We start from the raw sequence: 26140 nt of genomic DNA, 5'->3' as shown, positions 1-26140 counted from the left end.
TACAGTGATTCCCCCCAGGCCTCTAACATTTTTTGTCTTCCCTCTCTGAAGCCCTTGTTTTCTTTTTGAGATGGGGTGACCAGAACTGAACACGATATCCTAGCCCAGGGCGTGCTATTGATTTACACAATTGTTTTACAATATTTTCCATGTTATTCTCCATCCCTCCTCTTATGCAGCCTGACATTTTGTTTACTTGTTTTGCCTGCTGCTGCATGTTGAGCTGAGCACTCTCTCGACTGCCAGAGTGACGCCCAGGTCTTTTTCCTGAGTGGCTACCGTTAATTTAGAACCCGGAAATGGGTATTAGGAATGCAAATTATTCCTTCCAATGTGCGTTACCGTGCATTTGTTAACATTTAATTTCATCGCTCATCGTGCTGCCCATCCCCCTAGTTTGGTTAAGTCCCTCTGAAATATTTGTGTGGCATTTAGGAGAGCACCTCATTTTTAATCATGGCAGATAATTAACACCTCTTCACTTTTATTCCTATTCCATTTCGGTTTCTTACTCAATTTTTAATCCACAACAGAACTTTGCCTCTTACCCCGTGGTCACTCAGGGCTTGTCTAAACTTGGAACATTACAGCTGCACTCCTGTCGTGCTCAAGTGTAGACACTACCCATGCCAACGGGACAGGTTCTCCCATCGCTGTAATTAATCCAACTGCCTGAGAGGCGGGAGTTAGGTTGATGGAAGAATTCGCTAGCTCTGTCTACGGGGGGACTTAGGTTGACTTAACTACGCTACTCAAGGGTGTGAATTTTTCACACACCCTGAGTGACCTAGTTAAGCTAACCTAATTGGCTAGTGTAGACCAGTTTTCTTCATAGCCTCTTGTGAGGGGCTTTCTCAAAGGCTTTTTGAAAGTCAAATGAATTCTGTAGTCTTTGGTTCTCCTTTATCCACTGTTTTGCTGACTTGCTCAAAGAATTCCAACAGATAGGTGAGATGTTCAATTCTTTCATTGTTTCAATCCATCTACCTGCTCCTGAGAGCTGGCTCCCCGCTTTGCAGTTCCCAAGATCACCCATAGGACCTTTCTAAAATGCCGTTCCAATATTTGCTACGCCCCCGCCCGCTGGTGAGGTGGCTGATTTTAATGAGAGGGGGGATATTTGTGGTAGCAGCTCAGCCCTTCCATTCTAACATCCCTCCAGAACTTCTGGGGGTGTCTCATTTGAGCCCAGGGACTTGCTGCTCTTTCATTTACCAGCTTGTCCCAGCACCTCCTCTTTTATTACACCTCAGCCCCTGACAGTCCCTCATCTCCATTGCCTGCAAAGGGTAACATCCTGTGTGGCAAAGGAATCGTTGTGCCTCTCAGCAATGTTCTTATCTTCCGTCGTTGCTCCCCAGCAATCCAGGCGTCCTTTGGATTGTTCTCCAACCCCATTCTTCCCTCTCATTTAGCTCCCTTCTTCAGGCCTTCATGATGATCCCGCATGGGCCACAGGGAAATGGATGTGATGCGCTATTAGGCTTCCCCCATCTCTATCTCCTCCTGACCAGATTGGGCCTGGCCCCGCACTGGGAGTGGGCAGTGGGGAAGGGGGCTAGGACACAGGGGGCCCTTCACTTGTGGGGTCGCTGTCCCTGACGGGCAGACTAGCATCTCCAGCAGCAGCGTGGGCTGCAGATGAGATTGTGACCCTTCCCTTCTGACCTGGCTGGCAGAGCCAAGCCAGCACAAGGGACATGCAGCTCCCATTCCACTCTGTGCTCCCCGGGGCTCCTTAGGGCATCCTGACAGTCCCGCTGCTGCAGGGCGCCTCTGGCACTCAGTCCCTCGACCCCGCCTTGGGATTCCCGGGCAGAACAGCTTCCTGCTGGCCAGAAACGGGCTCTGCAAAGGGCCTCAGCTTTCCGCAGACACAGACCTCCCTACTCTGCCGGCCGCAGCTGGGGCAGGGGAGCAGCTTCCCACATGGGTCACCAGCTCCATCACAGGCTGTGCGCTGCTGCTTCTGACCCAAGCCACAGAGGCTGGCTGTGGCCAGGCCGAGCCGGGTGCTGGCCCTCCCAGGGAAGGCAACGGCCCAGTCCTGCTCTGTGTTGCGTCCATCAGCACCGTCTCCCTCGCAGGAGCGTCTGGGTGGCAAGGGTAGAAAGCCAACCCTGGGCAGAGCGCTCCTGCCCACCCAGATCCTCCGGTCAGGGTAGTTCGCACATCAGGTGGAGGTTCAGTTCTCGGCATCCAGGGATTAGCAAAGAACCGGGGACAGGAGCTGCCTGCAGTTCAGCTAAGGTGGGATCTGAGTGGCTTTCCCCATGGTGTTCCTGGAGCAGTTCCTCTGCCGCCCTCCCCTTCTTGTTGTCCTTTGAGTGAGTGGGTTGATTCCCCCCCCCCCCCCCCCGCTTCACATGGGCCGCCTCCAGTTACCAGGGGTTGCTGCTGGCATGACGGAGAGAAAGAATACTCAGCAAATTGCTTTGCTGCGCAACTTAAAGCGACCCTTGATTTGATTTAAACAAAAACAAAAGGGGGTTTGGTGGAAAGCCGGCGATTGGCAGTCCAGGCCCCGCTCTGTGTCTCGCACACACAGGCTCACATAAGTGACAGCTCACTGGGCCGCCGTTAAGCACTTTCATTCCACTGGCTCAGCCCATCGCTCGGGGAAGCCAAAGTGTCTGTCACGTTTTCTTTTCTTTTCTCTTTCTTTCTCTCCCTCTCTTCGCGGAGGAGTGGGCGAGACCTTTGCATTCAAAGCAGGGGTGGTTCTGTGAGGTCCGAGGGGGGAGGGAGGGAAGTTACTTTAGCTGAGATGACGTTTCTTTATTGAGGGACCTCTTCTGCCAGCCCACAGCCTCAAATGCTGGTATCTGCCGTGGTTTGGGGGAGCTATGCGGGGTGGGGGGGCCTGCCCCAGTTTCACAGGGTGTGCTTGTGGGAGGGAGCAGGGGTACTGGAGAGGAGTGAGGGCTTTGGTCCCAGTTGAGTAGCAGCACAGGAGCTCAAGGATTCGTGATGGTGGCATTGCGGCCATGAACCCCAGTGCACGCTCTGGCTGTGTCCGGGGCCCAGGGGATGTGAGCCTTCGTTTTCATTGGGATCGAGATGCACAGTCATGGATCTAGAAGCAATGCAAGAGGAAGCGCTATTAACGCGAGGTGGGAGGTTTATCCCGCATGATTACTGGGTGCTAAACGGTGACTGACTCCCCAGCATCCAGCCCAAGGCCAGGCTCTCTCAGGCCCTTTCTGCTACGCTGATTTTGACAGCATTGGGGACAGCAAGAGAATCACTTTTTTCCACCGGGTTTCTGCCTCCAGGCCCAGCCTGAACCAGAGCTCTGGAGCTGAGCTACCCAGGCTCTGGGGAATTGGGATCAGGATTGAGCTTTGCCGTTTGGCCTGGTCTCTTGCCCTTTCGTTCGGCTGATGCCGGCTCACCATCTCCAGTGCTTGTGCTGCCCTGGGCCGAGGTGGAGCTGCCGCTGTTGTCTGTGCCTTGCACAAAATCCAAGCAGCAAAGACAGCAGTTAGGGGGCTAGATAGCACCTGGACCCCATGGTGATGGGTCCACTGTAAGTAGCGCTATTGGCTGCTTGCATCTGGAATCAGCCTCCATTTCACCTTCCAGCTCAGCTCTGAACTGACAGATGCGGGGCTGGCTTCAGTTACCTGCTGGCATGGGGCACCCCAGTTCCCAAGGTCCCGCCGTGGAAATAGGCCTTCAAGCTGGTGATATCGGCATGGCTTTTGAGGAGGGTCCTAGAAGCACCTGTTCTGATGTTTGTACAGAGCCCCATGTGATCATGGGCCAGCCCTGCCCAGGTGTGCGGACGGGTGTGGTGCATCTCTTTCAAGTCACAGTGAGCCTGTAGTGCCCTGGGTGTCACTACACAGGAGGCCAGCCTGCTTGCTGTCCCCGTTCAGCTTCATTCTGCCACGCCGGGCCCTGGGTCGTTCCCACACTCACACATGCTCCAGGGCTGTTCACGCTTCCTGAGCCTAGAGTCACACGGACGGTGTCTTGGCAGCGAGATATGGCAGATCGCAGTTCCTTCTACGTTCAAAACCTCCCGTAGCCTCCGTCCTGGCATGGGGTGATGGGGCTGGCTGGGGACCCATCTCTGTGTGATAGCATTGGGTAGGTGGAGCTCATGGCATCGAGTAGCAGGTAGAACGTCAGCAAGGTTCTCATGAGCCACGTAGCTTCCAGCGTGTTTCTAGGAGATGCTTCTTGGGGTCTCTCTCCATAGCACTGGGCTCAAGGTTAGTTTGGGAAGAAGGAAAGCAAACGTCGATATAGTGAGTGAAAAAGAGCGAAACTCCTCCAGGTGCCCCACTGCTAGCCCGCCCTGCTCCGCTCTTAACATGCCCTAGTCTCACCATCTGCTTTCTCTTGGTCCTTTTGGCACCCTCACAGTTAAAAACTTTACCAGTTTCTTTCTTTCCTCCCTCCCCCCCCCTTTCCTTTTCAGAGTTGACAGGGGCAAAATAAAGGCTTTATTTTTTTTTAAACAATTTTGTTCCTTCTGGGAGTGATGGAGCGAGAGTGAGTGAAGATTATAGCTCTGTGTGCTGAAGACCTTCATAATGGGGGGAGAAGCAGTGACATAATGGGAACCTAATGGCAGTAATTGGCCCTGGTTTTGACAGGACCTATATCACGGCTCGGGGAAAAAAGAGATGTTTAAAGTAAAAATTTACACAAAATTATACGGTTTGGGGGGTGAAACGGCTGTTTGTTTTCTCTCTCTCTCTCTTTTTTTCTTCTTTCCTCCAGGGATGGGCCCTGGCAACGTGTTTGTGTCTCTCTGTGTGTGTTTTCATGTCCATCACTTCATCGACGCCAAAACTCGAGTTCCCCTAACAAGAGAACCTGCAGCTCATTGTCTGGTGATTAAAGGGCCGGGTCAGGTGCTGAAAACCAGTGCTGTTGCACTTCTCTTGGGAGAGAAATGGGGCATGGGGAGCTGCGAAGTTATTTCCAGGTGGGCCAATAACAGAGGAGAAGCGCTCAGCGTGGGGCCAGGCTGCAGGAATGAAGTCCAATACTAGGAGGTGACTTGTGTGCAGGATGCAGCTGGGAGAGAGGGCACCATGCACACCCCCAGGATGTTATTCATAGCTTCCCACCCTATCCCACCCCCACTTCCTCGAGTTCCCCTGGGGGGACAGCCCTGCTTCCCTCCACCCTGACCAGTCTGCTTGAGTCGCCATGCAAGGGGAAGTCCCTGCACTCCAAAGGGGCCAGGGAAGAGAGTGGAGCCCGCATCCTTGTAAAGGGTGGCCCAGAGGCCCGAGTGATTCTGCACCAGGTCCCAGTCTCTTAAAAGCACAATATAACCCTTCTTGTCTGTCGGACACTTGGATAAAGGTGCTGTATGTGTGCCAAGTAGTCCTCTGTTGTCGTTCTACATCCCTGGACCGGGTGGTCATTTAGATCCCCTGGACATAGTCAGCTCCTGGAGTCTTTCCTCATAACGCAGATCCTGGATCGTTTTTGTTGCTCTTCCCTCATCCCCCTCCGGTTTGTCTGTCTGCCTCTCTCCGGTATTGAAGTGTCCAGTGCAGAACAGCTTGGGCCGCGTCTAGCTGCCCCAGCACCCCACAAAAAGTGTCTGCCCACTCTGTGCTCCGAGCGGCGATGCCGCCGTGTGTGCACCCCGGCATGACGCTGCCCTCGTGTGCTGCCGTTTCGCGCTGCATGGTCACGTCTAGCAGGCTGTCTCCTAGCATGCCTCCTTCCTTCTCAGCCATCGCTGCTTCGTATGTTTCTTCCTCGTTACCTGTCGGTCAGATTACTTTTCTCTAGGAGTCATGGCGTGCTTGTTGTTGTCACTTTAACAGGAGTCTGGATATGTATCCAGGGGTGTGTGTGGTTTAGATTATGAGCTTCTTGAGACAGAGCCTGCCTCTTAATATGACTTAGCACAATAGGTTAAATGGGTGTGTGTGTGTGTGTGTGTGTGTTTAACACACAGGGTGGGGACTTCCAAGTGACAGATTACATTGATTACTTACCTTTGGCCTCCTGCCCTGCACTCTGCCCACTAATCCGACACCCTCAGGACTACTTCCTGCTCCCCAAACTAGCAGCTACAGGGAGCTATTTCTTTTAAATGAAAAGTTGTTGACATCATAATAGATGGCAAAATTGTTTCAGGAAATATTTAGATGTTTCTAAAGTGTGCTGATTGACAGCTTCCTTCTCTCTTTGAGTCCCATCCAGTTGGACTCATGGCACTAAGGGACACTGGCAGTAGGAGTGGAGAGAGGTGAATTAATAGTATCCGTTTAAAAGAAAATAAAAATAGGTCAAGATTCTCCATCATTCTGCTGATGCAAAGGGGCTTTAAGCCTGGCTAATTAGCCAGCTCAGGACTCCCCAATCCCATCAGCTAGTAGCAGAAGTAGGTTGTTATCCTCTCTGGATCTGCCCCTAGAGGGAGGGAGGTACAGACACATACTGTGTCAGGATGTTTCATCTGGATCTCTCAGGAATGCCCAAATGGAGCTCTCCTAAACTTTCTGTCTCTGACCCACAAAAATCCACATTTGGGCCAAGAGCAGACATAGGGTGATCAGACAGCAAGTGTGAGAAATCAGGACAGGGGGTGGGGGTAATAGGAGCCTATATAAGAAAAAGCCCCAAATATCGGGACTGTCCCTATAAAATCGGGACATGTGGTCACCCTAAGCAGACATAAGAAATTCATAATTAATACCACGTGGGTTAAAGTGATGAGCACCTGAAAACGGGGTTCCTAATGACAGGGCTCTTGTTCTTATACTGAGACTCAACAGCTTTGTGGGCCAAATTGTGGCCAGCTAGTGGTCAGAAAATGGGTCCACGTGCACCAACTGATCAAAAACTGGTGTAAGTGACCCAATACAGTACGCAGTGAGCAGGCAAAATATGTGTAAGCCACCCTGACGTGGCTTTATGAGGGGGATGCGTTTTAGCCTGTGGCACACAAAAGGTGCCTCCTGGTGCAGTCAATACACGTTCTTCTTGCTTAGACCTAGTTAGACGTTCAGCCCTTGCCAGCAGATCCCATGTAGCTATTTCTTATTCTAAGTATAGGACAAAACTGTGGTGACAGAACATAAGAATGGTGATACGGGGTCAGGCAATGGCCAGTGCTTCAGAGGGAATGAACAGAACAGGGCAATCATCCAGTGATCCGTCCCCTGTTGTCCTGTACCTCACATTCCACTGGTGTACAAACTGAGGGGGTGCAAGAGGTTCTCTGGGGCGGGGGCATGAAGAAACTGGGATCCCGTGGGTCCCACAGGACTTGCTGCCATAAAGCGGGATAAAAATAGAGTGGGTATTGGGGGTGGAACAGGAGCAGGATTTAAAAAACAATTCTCTCACACCGCAAACAACATGAACGCCCCAGCCAGCAGCCGCTGCTCTCCAGCCGTCCTGCTCTGAAGGTAGCGTCACCGCCAGCAGCAGCACAGAAGTAAGGATTACTTAAAATTACAAGTAATGGGGGATGTGGCGGGGGGACAAATTCCATAAATGGTAACAGGGGGGTGACTGGAAAAGTTTGCGCACCACTGGTCTAAGGTACCTCAATGGCCCCCATTACTGTTGTTTAATATATTACCATACTGAGAGCCTCACACACTCCTGTGAGGCAGGGTAGTGCTGTTATCCCTAGTGTACACATGGGAAACTGAGGCACAGAGAGGCTAAGTGAGTTGCCCAAGCTCACACAGCGCAAATCACTTGAGTAAGCAAGTGGCAGATGTCTCCCAAGTCCTAGGCTAGTATCCTAACCATGGGACCATCCTAACGAGCCTGTGTGGTAAGGATTGGCAAAGACAGACTTCTCAGCATTGACGGTTTATGTGTCTGCTTGTTCCTCATGCTTATCCTCATGCTTATCTGCCCTTGTTTTGTGGTGTGCAAGCACACGTAGAGCCATGTTGTAGAGCCAGTGTCTGTATGTGTATTGGTGCGCTGTCTGTGTGTCTGTGTGCACACCTGCCTGACCGTAAACGTGTGTGAAAGTCGTTTGCCTTCTCGGCTCAAAGGCAGCAGGGCTGCTAGGGATTTGGGGGGAAGAAACATCTGTTCAAAACCAAACACTGCCTCCTGCTAAATGGGCTAGAAATCTCCTGCCAGTGGGGTCCTGGGTGGAGGATCGAACGCTGGGAATGTTTTGTCTGGAGGAGCTGGGATCGGAGGTGGGTGTCTGTGGGGACTCCCACATCCTGAGAACCAGCCACATCTGGGGAAGTCGTTTGGCCTGCACTGATGGCTCCCCAAGCATTCTTGGCTTTAATGACTCGTGATGCCGCAAGAAGTGGCCCTGTAATGGCCATTCCATGCTTGGCCCAGGGAGTAGAGCAGACTCTGCCCTGGAGCAGGCATGTTTGCTCATTCCCACTGGGGAATCGGCACTTTCCGCTGTCGGACTGCCCTAGGCGAGGCAGCCTGGAGCCTCCAGCTTCTTCGCTGAGGGGTCCCAGGGATTTACAGTTTGCAGTGAGGTGCCCTTGTATGGGGAGGGTGTGGGGGGCGGGGGGGGGGGACAGTCACCTGGTGTTTGTGTGGCTGTCTGCTATGCCCACCAGCATTACCATGCCAGAGTGAGCTCTCCCTACTCGCTGGATCCTAGGAGCTGGCTAAGCAGTCTAATGGAATACAGACTGGGGGTGCCAATGTTGACAAGTCAGAGTATGAACCTGCCCTCAGAAATAGGGGGGAAGGGAAGAATCATTAACCCTGGAGAGAGAGACTGTGAAATGGCTGGTCAGCTGGTTAGTGTCTTGCAGTTGGGTTGTTGGAAATCAACCCCCCAAACTGTGAAATTCACATCTGGAGCTGGAGCTGAACTTTGCAAAGGATTCATTTCTCTATAAGGGGCTGGTGCCTGGCAGATTGAGTGGGCCAGCGAACAGGATATCAGACTAGGAGTCAGGCTTTCTGGAGTCAGTCCTTGCTCTGCCAACTATCGGTGTGTGCTCAGACTGGTCACGTCTCCTTGTCCGGGCTACGGTTTTCCACCCATGCAATAAAATAAAACTGGTCCCCTTCTTGCACAAAGCTTTGACATCTATGAATGGAATTCATAGATTCATAGATTCTAGGACTGGAAGGGACCTCGAGAGGTCATCGAGTCCAGTCCCCTGCCCGCATGGCAGGACCAAATACTGTCTATACCATCCCTGATAGACATTTATCTAACCTACTCTTAAATATCTCCAGAGATGGAGATTCCACAACCTCCCTAGGCAATTTATTCCAGTGTTTAACCACCCTGACAGTTAGGAACTTTTTCCTAATGTCCAACCTAGACCTCCCTTGCTGCAGTTTAAACCCATTGCTTCTGGTTCTATCCTTAGAGGCTAAGGTGAACAAGTTTTCTCCCTCCTCCTTATGACACCCTTTTAGATACCTGAAAACTGCTATCCTGTCCCCTCTCAGTCTTCTCTTTTCCAAACTAAACAAACCCAATTCTTTCAGCCTTCCTTCATAGGTCATGTTCTCTAGACCTTTAATCATTCTTGTTGCTCTTCTCTGGACCCTTTCCAATTTCTCCACATCTTTTTTAAAATGCGGCGCCCAGAACTGGACACAATACTCCAGCTGAGGCCTAACCAGAGCAGAAGAATGACTTCTCGTGTCTTGCTTACCACACACCTGTTAATACATCCCAGGATCATGTTTGCTTTTTTTGCAACAGCATCACACTGTTGACTCATATTTAGCTTGTGGTCCACTATAACCCCTAGATCCCTTTCTGCCGTACTCCTTCCTAGACAGTCTCTTCCCATTCTGTATGTGTGAAACTGATTTTTCCTTCCTAAGTGAAGCACTTTGCATTTGTCTTTGTTAAACTTCATCCTGTTTAATTCAGACCATTTCTCCAATTTGTCCAGATCATTTTGAATTATGACCCTGTCCTCCAAAGCAGTTGCAATCCCTCCCAGTTTGGTATCATCCGCAAACTTAATAAGCGTACTTTCTATGCCAATATCTAAGTCGTTGATGAAGATATTGAACAGAGCCGGTCCCAAAACAGCCCCCTGCGGTACCCCACTCGTTACGCCAATTCCGCATAATGTCAAAGGTGTTTAGTTTAACAAGTCCTTTCCCATTGTAGAGAGAGGACCAGCTCCCCAATCTCTCAAACCAGTGTTGTTTGCACTGTTGTTGGAGCTGTGCTGATCCCAGGATAGAGAGACAGGGGTAAGGAAATATCTTTTATTGGATCAACTTCTGTTGGTGACAGAGACCCGAAGAAGAGCTCCGTGGAGCTCAAAAGCTTGGCTCTTTCACCAACAGACCTTGGTCCAATAACAGATATAGCCTCACCCACCTTGTCTCTCTCAAACCAACAACATTCTTTAGAATGAAGGTTCCAGACGTGACCATTATTTATTATGAATAAATGGCTCTGAACTTGGGGGTACGCAAATTCCAGCTCTGAATCCAAACCCCAGAGCCAAACGTGCAGTCGTGGAGGTTAGCACTGCTTATGTGCCACACGGGGCCTAATGCTGGATTTCCCTGAGAAGGGGAAGGAATATTTCTTAGAGGAACTGGCAGGTTCTTGGCCTTGTATTAATGCAGCGATGGGTTTCTCCCACACCTGCGTTGTTAGGATGACATAAGTAGTGTATAAGGCCTTTGCACGGGGGTGAATGTCCCCATTAGTGATCACGATGGGTGAGGGGTTTACTATGGATGGGGATGGCGATGGGCCACTAGTTTTACAGTGCTAGCTGCATCCTTGTAAGGACCTGACAACTTTACCCACCAAAGAGCAGCCTGCTGAGAGCTCCTAGCGTGCATGTGCCGGGCTTACCTCCTTTGACTTCAGTGGGTATGAGCTCACTTACACCAGGGCTGAACTTGGCCCTAGGTTCATAACTCACCTCCTTGTGCCTCTGCTCCCAGAGACCAGGGCCCTCCCTGACTGACCAGTGGGTCACCTGGCCAGACCGCTTCACCCAGACAGGTGACGTTATTCTAACAGATTGGTCTGTAGATGTGAATTCAGTTTGTTTTTAATGTAAAATCCCCTCATAGGAATGGTCATTCTGGATCAGACCCGTGGTCCATCTAGTCCGTGTCTCCGACAGTGACCCGCACCGAATGCTCCAGAGAAAGGTGTAAGAGCCCCCACTGTAGGCAGGTGTGTAGGCCTCCTCCAGCTCTAGAATAGTTAGAAATTGGCTTAAACCTCGAAGCTTCTCTTTGAAAGTCAGCATCTCGATCAGCCGTGGAGTGTTACGTGGCCGTTTTATCAGCTGACGGTAAATGGATTGTGGAGTTTTGCACTTCCTCGGTTCAAACCAAGTCAGCAGTTTCTGAAAGTTACCCAGTGCTTAATTTGTACCAGGGCTCATAGGCGCCGGCTTCCTCTGGGCCCCGGGGGTGCGCAACCCTCTGCTTCGCCCCAGATCCCACCCCTTCCACCAAGCCCCCACCCCGTTCTGCCTCTTCCCGCCCCCACTCCACCGCAGGCCTCGCCCTGCCTCTTCCCACCCAATTACGCCCCCATACAGCCAGTGTGCCCCAGCCCCACTCCTCCCCCTCCCAGAGCCTCCTGCATGCTGCAAAACAGCTGATCGCAACGGGTGGGAGGTGCTGGGAGGGAGGGGGAGGAGTTGATCGGCGTGGCCGCTGGCTAGAGGGGTACTGGGGAGGAAGGGGGGAACTCCAGGGCTGGAGCACCCACAGAGTCAGCACCTATGCCAGGGCTTGCCAGGGCCAAGCGGTGCCACCGCTGGGCTTGCTTCATCAGCTATGAATGTAAAAAAATTGCATGAGCCCCAGCCCCTCTTTCATTACAAATTAAGCCCTGAAGTTACTATCTTCTGATGGCAATTCGGTGGTGTCTAATAACAACTCTGCTTCTGTTGCCCTTTATGTCTTCAAAGTGCCATAATTAATCCTCTGCAAAATGAGTTTGGTGGGTCTCAGCCCAGTTCCTAGTGGACCGGTGCCTATGTTGCAAAAACCCACCCGCACAATTTGCCCCCTGGTTGGCAGCCTGGACAGAGAGGCCAAAGACCAAAAGGGGTGTTGGAGACTGAATTCTGACCCCTAGAAGGGACACTTCTGGGTTCAGGATTCAGGTTCTGACATTGCAGCCACCTGGGCTTTCTCCATTCCATGGCCGGAGGTGGGCAACCTGCCTCCTTCACTACCACTGTATTCCCATTGTGTATTTTTACTCCCGTTGGCTGACTGGTCACACTGCACTTACTATCTAAACTGCAGTGGGTGATCGCAGCATGTGTAGACATACCTGAGCTAGCTCCAGTGTAGCTAGTATGAGTACCAATAGCAGTGAAGCTGTGGCAGCACATAGAATCATAGAATATTAGGGTTGGAAGGGACCTCAGGAGGTCATCTAGTCCCACCCCCTGCTCAAAGCCGGACCAATCCCCAACTAAATCATCCCAGCCAGGGCTTTGTCAAGCCAGGCCTTAAAAACCTCTAAGAAAGGAGATTCCACCACCTCCCTAGGGAACCCATTCCGGTGCTTCACCACCCTCCTAGTGAAATAGTGTTTCCTAATATCCAACCTAAACCTCCCCCAACGCAACTTGAGACCATTGCTCCTTGTTCTGTCATCTGGTACCACTGAGAACAGTCTAGATCCATCCTCTTTGGAACCCCCTTTCAGGTAGTTGAAAGCAGCTATCAAATCCCCCCTCATTCTTCTCTTCTGCAGACTAAACAATCCCAGTTCCCTCAGCCTCTCCTCATAAGTCATGTGCTCCAGCCCCCTAATCATTTTGGCTTTGGCGTGGGCTGGACAGGCCCACCTGGGACCCTGGATACTTACTCAGGTGGCTAGCTTGTGCTGAAGTCTGTGCTGCCGTAGCTTCATTGCTATTGGCACTCGTGCTATATGTCTACACTTGCTGCAGTCACACCTCCAGTCAGAGTGTAGACATAGCGCTGGTGTCACTGAGGAGTGTGTCACAGCTGGGCACTCATGAAGCCATACGCTACAGGAGTCACAAGACCTCACTGTGCAGATTTCCAAGATGGGTTTGGTGCCCCAGATATAGCACAGGGAGATCACGTTTTTTCTTCAGGGTCTCAGGGCTGGGCACGTGAGGGTGGGTGGCAGAGAGGTAGCTGGGTGAAATTAAAAGCCCGGTGATAAATAGGAGGTCACGCTAGATGATCAGTTGGTTCCTTGTGGCCTTAAACTCTCTGAATCTAAGAACTCTCCCTTCCTTGTTGGCACAAGGTCTTCTCTGCAACTCCTTGCCCTGGAGATGGGTTTATATGTGGCTTTCTGCAAGGGGCAGATGTGTCATTGGAGCGCTGCAGATTCAGGAGGCAGCAGCTCACTCTTGGGCTTGAAGGGGGCCTGGATATGGAGGGATGGGCAGGCTGGGAGATCTGAGGAGCTGGGCATCAAGCAGAACCTCTGGTCTTTTTCAGAGAAGAGAAGGGAGGTTTTCTTTCCCCCATCCCCTTTGACGCCAGGGGTCAGATTCAGATGCTGACGTCAGCAGAGTTGCACCCACTTACTTGACCTGTCTCAGTCACGGGATTGTGGGTGGATACCTGCCTGTTTGTTCTCTTTGATCATCCTAGCGATCGCTGTGCTGAGCGTGGCCAGCAGGGGACAGTCTTAGAGTAGTTGGGTCTTGGGATGACCCTGATGTTTCCAGAGGCCAAATTTGGCTCTATTGGTCAGAAGTCCCCATGTTCTCTCTGGCACCCTCGACTCCGCCTTCTTCTAGGCTCATAGGTCACATGGAGATCCCGGTCCTGGAGAGAGCTGGATTTCCGGCTTGATCCAAATGTAAGGAAATCGCCCCAGATGCAATGGGATTTGTATATGCAGATTGATACTCAGGAGGCCACGGCTCCTGTGCAGCGATGGGTCACGCCATGCTTTGGCGTTTGCTTGCTGGAGACTGTCCGGCGTGTCACGGGGAAGCAGGGAGTTCCCCCCCCTCCCGCTCAGCGACGGCTCATAAAGCCACAGGTGTGGGATGTTGTTATTTAGTCTACGGCCTGGTATGTGACAGTTTCTTTTCTACTCGGAGTGGTTTCAGATAATTAGTACATTATGATTCCCCCACCTTGTGCGGGGGAGAGGGGAGGGGCAGCCCACCCTCAGACTCCTTGTAATTTCACATCCTGTGTTTTATGGACCCAAACTGTTTGGGGTGGGGAGTTGAGTGGGGGTGGGGGTCAAAGAGTAAATGGCCACCCCTCCCTCAACCGAATCCTGGGGTTGTTACGGCGACCAAATGTTATTTCGCAGCTTTGCATTTGACTCATTTGTAAAAGTTTTTTTTTTTTTTTTTTTTAAAGGCGTTGAATGCCAAACAGGGAAGAATGGAAAACAAGATGCTCTTTCTCTCTGTCCGCCCGTTCTCCCCTCTCTCCCTTTTTATTACACGCTTATCGCCTCTTTCCCTCCTGCTTTTGAAATTGATTTCCTTTCCTTTCTCCCCTATTCAGGGCCTAAATGCTGAATGTTCGATATTTCATTTGAGGCCGCTAATCGCATTACCGCCCTTGACGTTTTACAGATATCATATTATGGGCGCAAATTTGGCAAATTATTAGCGCTGTAATGTATAGCTTGTCAAAGGTATTTAAGACTCTAAGAGCCCTGGGCTTATCGGGGTTAGCAGAGAGCTCTCGTTGAGCTTTTGAAATGCAGAGAGCCGGTTATAAAACACACTGTGACTTTCTTTTCAGCTTGTAAAAAAAAAAAAAAAGAAGAAGAAGAGAGAGAGAGCGAGAAAAAGGAGGGGGAAAATGTCATCCGTCTATCAGGGGTTTCCAGGGCTGATAACAAGCAAAATTCTTCTCTGTGGCTTTCGCTGGAAATGTGAGAAGCTTTTAAAACATTTCACAAGCTGTCTGGGAAAGGGGAAAAAAATCTTTATTGAAAGGATGTAGCAATCTTTTTATTGCCCTCTATTTATCTCCTGGGGGAAAAACTGTAACGAGCAGCTCCCCTACCGGTCAGCGGCCTGTATTGGGGACTGCAGGCAGGAAAGGTTCGAACTAAAGTAGCCCAGTGCCCCTGCATCGCTCTCTGCAGTGACTCCTGCTGGGAAGTTCTGGGACTTCAGGGTCTGTAAGCTCTGCGGAACCAGCGCTCCAGTTCCTGCTCGGACTTCCAGGGCTTCATGCCGACTTCAACATATTGCTTTTTGCCCCCGGCTCAGCCAAAGGGTGCTTGAATCGTGGTTCACTCTGGGAATTTCCCCCAGCGCGCCCAGTGAAGAACAGAGAGAGGGTGGTAAAAGGGCACCCTCTTGAGCCAGCCCTACAAGACCGAGATTAGAAGGGAAGCTGGTGCCCCTTTCCCGACCATTCCCCCCTCAGAACAGCTCCGACGTGCCGGGCACCGAGTCTGACACAGTAAGTGCTGACGTTTGGTGCATGGCGACGGCTTTCTATCCATCTCCCAGAGGGAGGGTGAGCCGGGGGGGGGGGTTCTCTCTAATCTGCCCCCCTAATGAGTTTATTAAAATGGTTTCAAGTCCTATAAAACCCCAGTGGGGATGTGAGCCTCCCTCTTGTGTGTGTGTGTGTGTCTCCTTTCAGGCTGGGGGATGGTGCTGGGGTCGCCCTTTGCTCCCGATATTGTGATGCTAACAAGCAGTGGAGTTAGTGAACGCAAAAGCACTCCTCTCACAGTGCTGGGGAGGGGGCGATTGTGTCTCTGTGATTCGCTCCCTGCTGGCAGCAGAATGGATATCATGCCCCTTATTATAGAGTTAGACAGGCAGAGCCCCATCGCCGAGAGCTGTCAGTCCGGCTTCTCGCTGACAGCAACAAAAAAGCCATAAATAAGCAAATGCTTCACAGCAAAGGTGCATGTGTGTGTGTGTGTGAGAGAGAGAGTGAGAGAGAATCTGTGTGAGTGTGAAAATGTAACCTTATGTGTGTGTGTGTTACGTGTGCAAGACTGGGTATATGGATGGGACTGTGTCAGTGACGGGGTGTATGTAAGTGTGTGTGTGGAACTGTCTGAGCGAGGATATGTTGGTAAACAAGTGTAGGTATGTGTGGGATTCTGTGTATCTGTGCGTGTAAATTTGAGAGTGAATAGATGGTGATACGGCAAGGCGGTAGGAGCCTTAGAAATAACTACAGGAGATATCTGTGGATCTGACTGTGTTGGGACTGAGGAGGAAAAGCAGCAATGCCAAGAAAGTGGCAGTGACTTTGGGTGTTGCATGGAGGTTTGCAGAGGAGAGCTGATCTCAGAGAGAGGGGGTGTGTCTGTGAACGGTCAGCAAGTTTTATGAGAGGCTGTGAAGGTCTCCAGCGTGTCCATCCTTTCGAAGCAGCCATTGGCAGGAATCAAGGCTCCCTGTTTCCCAGTGGGTTGTAATGGGTGGGGAGGGTTTTTGACCCTGTCACAGTCTTGCTGAGCCCTTGTCAGTCAGAGTGAAGTGCCCCAGCCCTGAGAGGGCAGTGCCGGGGAAGCTGTGAGATGGATCTGTCACTGTTCACGTTCAGAGCGAACCAGGGGTTGACACACAGCACCCTGTCTCTGCTAGTTGGCTGTGGTGCCACTGACCCTTGGGGCCTGATGGCTTCTCCTGCCCTCTCTTACCTGGATATGTTTTGCAACCCACTAGGTACACATCAATCAACCGACCTCTCTGTGTAACTCGTGTCTAGCACTCGTGCCTGGGGCAGGGGGTTCTTGGCTATTGACTATGGCCCTGCCGCAGGGTAGAGTGGGTTAGAAATGGATTTTGGTACAGAGCTCGTCAGCACCTGGGTATCCCAAAGCAAGTCACATAGCACCGGGTCACCTGGAAGGGCAGAGTCAGCAGCGTGCATGCAGCCAGTAATGGCGTGACCCCCGAGAAGTGCTGTTCATTGCAGTCTGGGGGAAGCATATGTGCTCAGCACCTCTCAGGATCAAGTCCCGGCAGCTTGCAGATCAGAGCCTATGTTGCTGGGGGGCGGAATGAGGAACGGATTTGGGGAACAATCCTGAAGCACCCCGTTGCTACCCTGAATGGAGCAGCTGATCATTCTCATGTGACAGGCCAGTCACCATCCTGGAGGCCACCCCCAGGTTGGGACAGGTGTAGGGGGACCTGAGCCAGCCGTGACATCCAGAGGGGTGGAGATTGTGTAATATGAGAAGATAACAGCACAGGTGAGAGCTAACATTTTCCCAGGCCCTTGGCCCTTCACGATGCTTCATTCCACGTGGCATGAGATTGCATGGGACTCCTTGCTCCCTGGCCAAACTGGAGGGTGCCTGTTTTCTCTGATTCCCCATACCAGTCCAGATGCTTGGTATCAGCCGTGTGCTGGCTGAGAGGAGCTGTCCCCCAGAGTCTGCACGTCTCAGCGAACAAAAATGAAGCGGGAAGACAAACTTCCCGAGCACCATAGTGCAGGGCAAGGTGGACGAATTCTAAGACCACGTGAGAAAGAGAAACGTTCCTCAACAAGAGTTCAGGTGACCCACAAGCGTCAGCTGCCGAGCAGAGGTAGGGCTCCTAATACACTGCAGCAGAATCCTGCGCGGTGTGTTTGGGGATGCTTTGGGGCTGGCCTCTGAAGAAGGGAGAGTGGCCTCCGCTACGGATTTCACCATATGAGCCTCTGAGGACGTGGTTACAGACAGCTTGGAAAGGGATGAAGCACTGGGTTCAATTCTCCTGCCTCTGCTGCTGACTGGCAGTGTGACCTTGAGTAGGTAACTTCCTCGCTCTCTGCCTCAGTTTCCCCCTCTGTGACATAGGGATAATAATGTTTACCCACCTTTATGAAGCAATTTGAACACAAAGGATGGCAAATTACTATTAACAAATACTTCAGTTTTACGTACGGCTGGAGTCTGCAGGAGTCTAGAAAGCAGCCAGTGGCTCTGATTTCTGTGAATCAGGAAATGGGAAAATCACTTGCCCGGTGTAATGTGTGCTGGAGGAGGTGTAGATGTATTTGTGGTGATTAAAGGAGCTGTGTTGTTCTCACGTTACAACCCAGTGTTTGGAGACTGAGGACAGAGAGACACCAAACAGAAGCTCCAGGGATCTAGGGAACCTTTGCGGTAACGTATCCAAATGCCTGCAGTTTGTGTGTCAGGGTGGGTGTGACAGTAAATAATCAACCGTAATTTTCGTTAAAGAGAATGACAGGAAACCCCCAGCTTCACCTCCTCACTCCCCCCACTGCGTGTCATCCTCTCCTGATGTTATAAGGATTAAAGCCTATCGACTGTGTCCGGAGCACTGGTATCTGTCAAATGCAGACTATGTTAGCACCCAGTCTACCTTGCATTAAAGTTGATAGCATTTGTCCATTGACTTCAGTGAGGGATAGATCCAACCCTTAGACTAAACGAACAGGAGTACTTGTGGCACCTTAGAGACTTACAAATTTATTAGAGCATAAGCTTTCGTGGGTTACAACCCACTTCTTCGGATGCATATGCTGTAGCCCACGAAAGCTTATGCTCTAATAAATTTGTTAGTCTCTAAGGTGCCACAAGTACTCCTGTTCTTTTTGCGGATACAGACTAACACGGCTGCTACTCTGAAACTCTTAGACTGTAAGCCCCTTGGAACAGGCACGGTGTCCTTGGTATTTGACTGTAGCCATCAGTGCTTAATGAGTAATACTAGACACAATATCTGTCAGTGAGAACTGCAACCATGCATGAGAGGTGCTGTCTGAGCACAGGAGTCAGGACTCCTGGGTTCACTACCTGGTTCTGCCTGATTCTATGACCCTGAACAGATTGCTGCCCTCTCTGCACCTTTGTTCTCCATCTGTAAGAATCCCGCTCCCTCACAAGGTCTTGTGTCTGTGTTAGAGTTTGTCTAGCACCCATCATGGTTGGAGCTAAGTGGGTTAATTAAAACAGGTTAAGTATTATTTTATGGAGCATATGATAACATGGATCCAAATTCTGCCTTGGATCCTGGACTACAACCTGGAGTAACTCCACTGGAGTTGACAGAAATACTTCAGACTTTTGCTTGCTAGAAATGAAAGCAGGATCTGGTCCCTGCTGGAGGATTTTGTATCCTGTTGCCCTATTGGACAGAAGTTTTTGGTTTGAGTTCAGAGCACTGGGTTCCTTTCCCCTCTCAGTTTCCTAAGGATGCAATATTCTCCCTCTCTCTCTCTCATATGAAATGGCGCATCGGTAAGTGCTACTTAAGAAAACACATGTTCTCCCCCTTGAAAGCAATCCCCCTACTCCCCCCGCAACACCTTTCTTTATTCGACCCAAACCTCACCAAGGGGAATTTGCAACAACTGCGGTGATAAATCCGCCCGCAGATAATTGGCAAGAAAACAACACTTGTGCAGTATATAACGTTTTATGGTTGTTTCATGTACTTTATTATAATACTAATGAGCAGTTATATATCAGGAGCTAACTGCACGCCGGATTAGCTTGTTAGCATGATATGAAATGGCAGAGCAAATAGTCCAGTCCCCCTCGCCCGCATGCCCTCCCCCCCCCACCCCTCGTTCCCATTTGCACTGAGTAATTAGTATGTAAATTAGACCCCAGGACCACACAAGTTCTAGTATATTACAAGGGCTTTATTATGCTCTTGTGAGTAGATGATGGAAACGGCCCATGACAGTGTTTATCTCACTACCTCTCTCTTTCTCTCTCTCTCTCACATACGTTGGCAAAGAGTAAACACACACAGAGCCGGGTCCTGCAATGTTACGGCTCCCTGAAGATCCCCCCCAGCTTGCCTTTATCCCGCGACCGGCGTTCAGAGCCTTCGCCTGGAAGCGCCGTAACAATGATGTTAATAATAATAATAACGTTGATGGTGATGATGCTGGGAGCAGCCGTGGCTCTGGCAGCAATGGCAGTGATTAGAGTAACAAGGCAAGAGACCAGAGCAAAACCACTACGGTTAGTCCCCGCGTAGGCAGCACTTTGGCTGTTCCCAGGTTGGCCCTGGTTTCCAGACCTAGCTGGGGCATCCTTCTTCTGGAGATGTCTAGCCCAAGAGGCAATGTGTTTCCTGTTCTTTCAGGGTCAGGAATCCAGATGGGCTTGGCTGAGCACAGAGCATTCTTAGACCCTTTAGAAATGCCCAAGCTATTGAGCGGACAGATCTCGGCTCCAGTTTGCTTCTGATACCATCCGTCTTTCCTCCCGTTCGCTGTATTGCATACTTCATGTGGCAAATACATGCATCCTTTCTCCCGTTCTCAAACACAAGGGCACTGGGATGGCCTCTCTTTTCTAATGTGCGTTTGATGTTGGCCTGAGCGCCATGGAGACTGGAACCCTTGGCTTATCCACTGGGCAGTCACGGCAGTGGGAGCATCTTCCGTACTGCCCTGGCCAGGTGCTGTCCCAGACACCGCTCAGCTACGCGTGAGAGCGGAATTCAGCCTCCCTGGTGTGCTGACCTCCCTGCTCGGACTGCCTGCAGGATGACCATTGTTGCAATATTTTGATGATGGGAGGTTACATGTCCACAAGGACTGAACCATCAGCTCCTGGTATCTAGGACACCAAAGAGCTGACTTCTAGTCACCATGAGCCAGGCTGGAATAGATCTGGTGGCCCAGCGGCTGAAAGGCGCCATGTCCCTTTTTCCCCTGGCCCACCCCGCCTTCCCTGCTCTCTGTCTCTTTCCTTTGGAGGTGTCACACACTAGCGGAAGTTGCTCCCTAGGGCGTGTTAGGTTGTTTGAATGGTTTCGCTCAGGGTGTAGGACTTTGTGGCTGTTACACAGCAGAGGGGAAGGAGGCAGATTTGCAGGTGATGGCAGCTGTCAGTTTCAAAGGGAGATGCAACCTTAATGAAGATGGCGAGTCAGAATCAACCCCTCCTTCCTTTTTCCCCCGTGCACTTGTGTACAACTAACCCGTCTTCTTCTCATCCACACATGCCAGCACCGAAGCGTTGGGATTTCACCTGAGAGGCCCTATGGTTTAACACTGGGGTTCCCAACCTGTGGCTCTGGGACCACTGGGTGACTGCAGCCCTTGCTACTGGTCCCCAGAAAGCTGTCTGGTCTCATGGCGCCAGCTCCCCTGGGGAGGGGGAGATGAATCGAAGAGCAAAAGGCAGAGAGTGTGATCAACATTATTCTTAAAGGACAAAACGCTCCTTGCACCAAACACATGAAATCCTCTCCTCATGTTCCTGTGCTGTGTAGGCCATGGCTGCAAGTGACACATGGGTGCTCTGTGAGTGTCCGCGGCAGGGGATGTGTCCACCGTACAGTCTCTCGATTATGAAGACGTGGTCTGAGCTCTGAAGATGTTTCAGAACACCCTGCTGTGCCACTGACTCATTGGGTGGCCGTGAGGGGCCGCAAGACTGGAATAAGCAGGTGGGGTTGTGGGTTGGGATTGAGGGTCATCAACACAGAAGTGTAGCGCGCCCAGGACTGCCCATTTCTATCAACATTGCAAACAGGGCGTCCCACGACTAAAAATGTGTAGCTGGTCTTCCGAGTGTTTCTGGAGGAACCTGTAGCCTGGTCTTGGGAAGATTGGGAAGGTAGCTGGCGTACAGAGTGGGAAGAGATCTACATGAACTGAAGCTGAATTCTACATTGTGGGGGCTGCTGGGGCAGGGTGCATGTCACCGCGAGGGGGAATTGACAGGTCCTTGGGCAGTCCGAGTACTTCCAGTCTCCCAGCGCCTTCCTACCGAGGCACCCGCCTTTTCAGTTTTCTTCTGATCATTTCTTTTTGTGTCTGGCTTTCTCACTTTGCTTTTGGCATTTTGAGCTGATCCATCTGGGGTACCTGCTGTTCCAAAAGGGAAAGGGAAAACCGGAGTGACCAGAAGGGGATCGAAGTGGTGGCAATAAACAAGACTGAAAAGAGAGAGATCCTAACCTGTGTCTCTTAGAGGGGTTCTTTCACGCCTGGGTACTGAAGTGCTCAGTGCCCAAGTAGAAAGAGCCATGAGCCCCTAAAAAAAAAATTGGCTACATTCATACTTAGCATAAGGAAGAGGGGGGAAAAAAAATCTGTGTAGCCGGCAGTTTTTGTAAAGCGTTGAAGTACACCACACATCAGCCCCTGACAGGCCCTGATGTTAGCTCCCGGAATGGATCACAGGAGACTCATTAGAAAAAACAAATATTATCGCACGCTGAGATGATTTATGGAGAAAAATGAAAAATTTTGTGTTGTTGCGTCTTTGCTCTCCCGCTCTCCTCTGCTTCGTTCAGGGAAGTTATTTATGGCTGCGGGCCCTTAACAAGAGAATGGTGACGCTCCGAGCTGCTCACTCCCTGCAAACTGCCTGCATTTGATTTTTATTAGTGACTTAAAACTTCCTTCTTTTCACCCCCCGCCCCCTTTATTATCCCGACCTAACTGAAATGCATTTTAACGTCTGCTACTTGTGCCTTTAATGGTAATCGCCCCACCACCCCAGCAGCAAATAAAGTGCCATTGACAGAGGGAGGGAGGCCCGAGAGCCAGCCAGGCAGACAGGAAGGAGTTACTGGCCCGTGTGTGCTCCTCTCTCGTCTGCGCGGCGCCGTTACCTTTGCAGTAACTGGAGAGGCATTTTATTGTCAGAGGAGCAAATGCAAAAAAAAATCCTGGTTCCAGCTTCCTCTTTATTTTCAGCGGAGGTATGGAGCTGGAATCAGATAGGAGCCCCAGAAATAAGGGTTCGAATCCCGACAGAGCTCACAGTCCTCCTGCCATCAAAGAATTGAGTTCCTTGCAGTGAGTCATGGGCACAATGCTTTAAAATTGGAGTCTGTATCCATGCAGAGTAGACATTAATGATTCCAGAGCACTTTCCTTGAGAGGGGGGACAAAGGGGAGAAGGGAGGTGCTTGAAGTCCCTTGCCAGAAATGTCACCTCTCTGTTGTGCACTGCACTGTGTGCACGCCACTCCAGAAGTGGCTGCATTTCAGCCTACATCTAAAGCTTGTACAGTGATTTGGGATCCAAATGTTGTTACTATTTTCTGAGTGCCAGCTGGGTGCTTGACTCTGCACAGGGCACGCTCTAGAGGTGGAAATTCATTGTTATTGAGTGTGTTAAGAAGAGGAGACTTCTGTAGCAGAAGTGTTTTTCTTGCCAGTGTTCTAATCATCCCAAATGATCAGAGCTCAGAACCAGATTCCACTCACACCTCATCCCTGCCTGCTTGATCTGGCAATGAAGTTCTACTGTTCCAGCTCTGGACCATACTTGCTCTATGACCTTGGGCAAGTGACCATGGATTGCTTTTCCCAAAGTTCACAGGTACAAATTCCCTGACTGTGCACCTCAGTGGGCAAGTGTGCATCTCCCTGGCCATTTGCACCACAGCTGTAATTGTTACATGTACCTATCTAGGTTGTTTATACTGAGTTTATCATTGTGGTGTCTGAGGGTATGTCTGCACTACAAGCAAGGCCGGCTCCAAGCACCAGCTTAAGAAGCAAGTGCTTGGGGCGGCCAAGGGAGAGGGGCGGCACCTGCGGCAATTCGGGGGCGGCAGGTCCCTTACTCCCTCTAGGAGCAAAGGCCCTGCCGCTGAACTGCCGCCACCGATCGCGGCTTTTTTTTTTTTCCAATTGCCGCCGCCGATCGTGGTCGTGGCTTTTTATTTTTTTTTTATTTTCGCTTGGGGCTGCAGAAATGCTGGAACCGGCCCTGACTGCAAGCATTGCAGCGTAGACACTTGCTACAGCGATGGAAGGGGTTTTCTGTCACTACAGCAAATCCACCCCCATGACAGGCCATAGCTAAGTCGACGTTAGAATTCTTCTGTTGACGTAGCAGTGTCTATACCGTGGCTTAGGTCAGCTTAACTGTGACTCTGCACCTCTGGAAGTCCTGCTCTGTGTGTTTAGCTCAGTGCAGACTGAACGTCTGTGTTCCGGACCCTTTGAAAATGATACTCCTCCCCGCTCCCAGCCTCAGTCTCCCTGTCTGTAAAATGGAGAGAGAGACCTTGGCGGAGCACTCTGAAATCTGATGGCTGTGTGGGAGAGAGGGTCCTGTGTAAGTCCAGACGTCAGCAGCAGCGGAAGGACCCTGGAGACCGACTGGTGAGCCAAGAAAATGAGCTGGGGCTTGGGTAGGCCGTCCTTGTCCAGCCAGCTCCTCGTGAAGTGTCTCTGAACCGCCCACAAGGGTTAACGGCCCACGCGGTGCACCCAGTGCAAGCTCTTCCCTTCCCTCCATCGACCCCTCTGAGGCCTCTGTGTTCATGCTCCAGTAGCTGCTCTGAGTAAATATTGGGGGGAAAACGACCGAGTCCCCAAACAGGAAAGGTGGAACGTACGTGTGTTTAGGAGCTTTCTCCAAACATAACAAATATCCCTGGGCCTGGGGCCTCCACGCTCCCTGCCCTGGGCTCTGCCAGGTGCCATATGAAACACAGTCACTCTGTCTATCTGTCTGGAGAGGGGAGGCCTACCTGAGAGGTTAGGCCTGGGTTGTCTCCGTCGCCCCGTGGGTCTGAACAGGGGCTGGCCTGGGTCCGTCGCACCCTAGGCTGAGGGGAGTGTATGTTTGAGCCGGCGGTAAGGGGGTGGGGAGGTGAAAATGGCGTTTGGTGGGGCTGTGCTGATTGAGACAGAACGAGGGGGAGAAAGGAGGCAGGAGGAAGTGGGGATAGCGGGTGATGGGGAGTGAGAATTGAAGGTGAGGTGAGGGGAATGTTGATTCTGCTGTGGTATAAAGTCCTAGATTGGCTTTGTAAGAGTCCCATTCTGCCCCTCCTCCCCCATTTTAGGGCATGTCTACACTGCATTTAGACATCCCATGGCTGGCCCGTGTCAGCTGACTGGTGCTCTGGGCTTATGCTAAGGCCCTAGAGCCCGGGTTCCAGGCCAAGCCTGAACATCTGCACAGCGGTGCAACTGCCCCTTAGCCTGAGCCCCGCCAGCCCGAGTCGGCTGGCACGAGCCCGCTGCGGGGGTCTAATTGCAGTGTAGACGTACCCTAGCATCACCTCTTTCACCTCTTCTCCCCTGTGTTTGGTTGCCCTGGGCCTGGCTGAATCACGGCCCTCCTGGGGCCCCAGTTAAACAAAGCAGGGTGAGTGGGGGAGCAGGAGCCTCGCAAGGCGACGGAGGCAAAGAGGCGTGGGCTGCGCTAGTCCCTGGGGATCCTGACTGGCCTGCGAGGTGCTAACCCACACCCTGGTTTTGCTAGTCGCTGGCAGGCTCCCAACTCCTGGACACCGTTGCTAAGTGTCCCCAGAGCTGCGGTGAGCACGCCAGGCCCCGGTCCTCCCCCAGGAAACTCTTTGGGTGGCTGGACAGTCCCATTCTTTTCCTGGTTGCTCCCTTGCTAAGCGTCCCCAAAGCGGACCAATAAGCTTTCCGGAGCGATGGTTATCGGCTGGCCTTTTCCTCCGCTTCCTCTTTGTACTGAGCCGTCCACGTGAGCCAAGCCCAGGAGACCTCCCAGCCCTGCCCCTCCCTCTCCGGCTGCTTCCTCAACAGGGCCTGATTGCCTTTCAATGGAGCTGGTAGCTAAGCACGGGTTAATACCCAGGGACACCTGCAGCTTGGCTGGTGCTGTTGACATGGTGGGGAGGGAGGGACGGCGCGGAGGACGGGGAGAAGAGATCGTTGGTGGCTTTATTATGTAGAGCTCAGCAGGCCTGGGGCCTTCCATTGTCCAAGTGGCAAATAAATAAATAGGAGAAAGCAAATCTTCCCTATGGCTCAGCAACGGGAGGTTAACAGCTGGACATGACATGACAAATTGGGCATTTTTCTGTGGGGGCTGATCCTAACAGCTCTGTGTGTGAGAGCGAGGGAGGGGGAAGGGAAGGGGAGCCGGCTGAAGGAGGGGAGAGCGGGAGAGATTTTTTACAAATATCCGTTTAACTTTTGAAGTGACTTTGGTGTGCCCCGTGTCAGGCCCCGTATGGCTCGTTCTCCACCCCACTCCGTGCTCCAGCTCACCCACCAGCTCATTTGCAGAAGTAACTGATCTTAAGCGACTCCTGGGGGTTATTCTCCGAAAGGAATTCTGAAATGTAAGCACAAGCATTCACCCCACAAACCTGATTCTGATTGACTTGGAATGGGAAGAAATGGTGCGGAAGCCCCCAAAGGTAACCCACGCCGGTCCGTATTTGACCATCGGGTCCAGGCAGTGAACACTTTGTGGTTGTTCTGTGGCCCGGGAGCCTTTCACCCACATGAGGCAGGGAGGTGATTTTTGACGGCTAACGAAATTGGGAATTCACAAGCAGGAAAAGAAAGAGAATTAATCAAA

General features: G+C 51.4%; 1 protein-coding gene across 2 annotated transcripts in view; it reads left to right on the top strand.

Moving 5' to 3' along the window:
* RNF220 (ring finger protein 220) overlaps positions 1–26140 on the top strand; it is a 327682-nt gene that overhangs the window by 70788 nt on the left and 230754 nt on the right. The gene's annotated exons all lie outside the window — the stretch shown is intronic.

The sequence above is a fragment of the Trachemys scripta genome, chromosome 8 (genome assembly GCF_013100865.1).
Source record: "Trachemys scripta elegans isolate TJP31775 chromosome 8, CAS_Tse_1.0, whole genome shotgun sequence".
Classification (NCBI taxonomy): domain Eukaryota; kingdom Metazoa; phylum Chordata; order Testudines; family Emydidae; genus Trachemys; species Trachemys scripta.
The sequence above is the reverse complement of the archived record's forward strand: the minus strand, read 5'-3'. Positions and strand labels throughout refer to the sequence as shown.